This window comes from Sceloporus undulatus, chromosome 5 (assembly GCF_019175285.1).
Source record: "Sceloporus undulatus isolate JIND9_A2432 ecotype Alabama chromosome 5, SceUnd_v1.1, whole genome shotgun sequence".
In the NCBI taxonomy this organism is placed as follows: Eukaryota; Metazoa; Chordata; class Lepidosauria; order Squamata; family Phrynosomatidae; genus Sceloporus; species Sceloporus undulatus.
In genome coordinates, this window is record NC_056526.1 from 42,003,043 (window position 1) to 42,006,112 (window position 3,070).

Below are 3,070 nucleotides of genomic sequence, written 5' to 3' on the forward strand. Positions count from 1 at the left end.
TCGAGAGTAGCTAAAGAGAAAGGGCTGCCGAGGGACGTTGTTATATATTGGGTGAGAAAACGCATTAAAGATGAACTGTTACAGAAAAACTTCAAAACAAGATTAGTTATCCAAGGAGAAGAGGTTCACGTGTATAAAGATGTGCCCCCTAATATTTTGAGACGAAGGAGAAGTTACAAGTTTTTGACGGACCCGCTGAAAAAACATAGGATCTCATACAGATGGGATGAGATCGAAGGAATCTCACTGATTTGGAAACAAAAGAGAGTTAATTTGAAGTCGGTGGAGGCAGCTCAACAATTCTGGAGGAAATATCGTGAAGAAATAGAAAATGCTGGCACAAGGAGAGGTGAACAAGAGGAAGATGAGGAAGAAGTAAGACCCGAAGACGAGGAATCGTTGGGAGACGAACCGCGATCAAGAGAAGAAATAGTAGGAGAGGATCTTGATCCGAACACCGATTTAGAAGAGAATACGAGAGAAGACCCAGAATTCTGACTATTATATTGAACAGGTAAGCGCTGATATCGAGTAAAACAGAATTAAAACCCAAAGTAGGGGTTAACTGAACTGATTTTTATCTAAGTATTAGGAGATTCATTGTAGGGACTCTATAGTATAGAAATTAACTAGAGGGAAGATGAAGATATCAACCTGGAATATAAAAGGAATGAACTCACCAATTAAGCGAAAGAAAGTGTTCAATGTAATTAAGAAAGGTGGCTATAGTTTGATTTGCTTACAGGAGACTCGCATTAAAAGTAAAGACAAAAAATACTTAAAATGTCAACAACTAGGGAAAGAATTTATTTCTGCAGCCAAAGTGAAGAAAAGAGGGGTGGTTATATATGCCAGGGAGAACCTACACCCCAAAGAATTATTTAATGATACGGATGGAAGCTATATAGGTATAGAAATAGAATGGGGTAAAGAAAAAATTTTAGTGGTGGGAATATATGGTCCCCAAATAAATAAAGGGAAATACTATAAGATGCTCCACGAAAAGATAATCACACTTGGATATACAGAAATCATAATACTTGGAGATTTTAATGGAGTGGTAAACCCAGAGATTGACAGGAAATCAGACAAGAAAATAGGGTCATGTCAGGGGAAACTCCCTAGAGCATTCTTTAATATGATCCAAAACCTAGACCTGGTAGATGGGGGCAGACAGTTATATAAAAGTAAAAAAGAATTTACGTTTTTCTCTGAAAGACATAATTCATTTTCTAGGATTGACATGGCTTATTTTTCTAAATCCCTGGTGGTGCACCTAAACAAAACAGACTCTTACCCAAGAACAATATCAGATCACAATCAAATTTCATTTACCTTAAATGAAGCAACGCGGCAGTTTAGCTGGAGATTTAATGAAGATTTATTAATAGACCAAGCTTTTATCCGCAACACAAAAATAGCTATCAACCAATATTTCAAAGAAAATATGACAGGGGATATTAAAACCACCGTTGTATGGGAAGCTGGCAAGGCAGTACTAAGGGGATACTGTATGCAACAAAACTCAATTAGGAAAAGGCGAAAATTAGAAAAAATAAACGGCTTACATAAAGAATTAGTACAGAAGGAAAAAAATTTAATGAGGGACCCCACTAATATAAGTACAAAGGAAGAAATTAAAATACTTCAAAAAAAGATAGATTTAATAAATACTGAGGAAATAGGGAGAAATCTTAAAAGGGCAAAACAAACAACATTCGAACATTCGAATAAAATAGGTAAATGGTTGGCTGCAGAACTAAGACAAAAGAAAACCAGGGGTTTAATATCTGAGATTAAAAATGAAGAAGGATTTTTGGTACGAAATGAAAACATCAAGGAAGTTTTCCTTAATTTCTATAAAGAACTATATAAATCACGACCTTTAGATAAAAAGGAATGTTGTGAATATGTGGATAAAATTGGTGTCTCCACCTTAACAGAGGAACAAGTGGATAGACTTAATCAAGAAATAACGTTAGAAGAGGTCACTCAGGCAATAAGTAAAGCCAAAGAGGGGAAAGCTCCAGGATTAGATGGATTTACAGCCAAATTTTATAAAACCTTTGTAAATGAATTGGCCGAACCTTTAAAAATAACTATGAACGCCATACTAAAAGAAGGGATCCCGCAATCTTGGATTGAGGCATGTATTGTGGTTATCCCTAAAGAAGGCAAGGACCCAATGAACCCGAAAAATTATAGGCCCATATCCCTTCTAAATCAAGATTACAAAATCTTTGCAACTATCCTAGCTAATAGATTGAAAGACTGCATGAGCTGTTGGATTGACACCGACCAAAGAGGTTTTTTACCAGGGAGACATATGCAGGATAATTTAAGAATAATTTTGAACATACTAGAATTTTATCAGTCACGAAATGATAAGAAACTAGGCATTTTATTTGCTGACCTCGAAAAAGCATTTGATACTGTCAGCTGGGAGGCTTTGCATTATATTATAGAGAAAATGGGATTGGGCAACAATTTTGGACAATGGATCAAAGAAATTTACAAAAGGCAACAGGCCCAAATTAGTATTAACGGACAAAGAACACAGCCTTTCCAGATAGAAAGCGGCACGAGACAGGGTTGCCCCCTTTCACCACTGCTTTTCAATTTGATAATTGAATTGTTGATCAGAGACATAAAACAGGATGAGGAGATTAAAGGATTAAAAATAAAGACGCACTTATATAAAATAAGAGCATACGCTGACGATTTGGCAATTATATTAGATGACCCAAATACAAGTGTAGATAGAGTGATGTCAAAGTTCGATAAATTTGGGGCAATTGTAGGATGCAAAATAAATAGAGACAAATCAGCTTTCTTAACCAAAAATTTAACATCTGTGGAAGAAAAAAAGTTATTGGACCAGTCAGGCATACAGCCCCAGAAATTTGTGAAATATTTAGGAATCAACCTCTCTAATGATAACAGAAATTTATTCGAAAAAAACTATAAACCAGCATGGGAAAGAATAAAGGGAGATATGAGGAGATGGAGTAGGACAAGGTTATCTCTTTTTGGAAGGATGGAAGCAATTAAACTCTCAATACTCCCTAGA

General features: G+C 35.8%; 1 protein-coding gene across 1 annotated transcript in view; it reads left to right on the forward strand.

Annotated features, from left to right (window-relative positions):
* Positions 1-3,070, forward strand: part of NUP205 (nucleoporin 205) — a 72,920-nt gene that overhangs the window by 65,497 nt on the left and 4,353 nt on the right.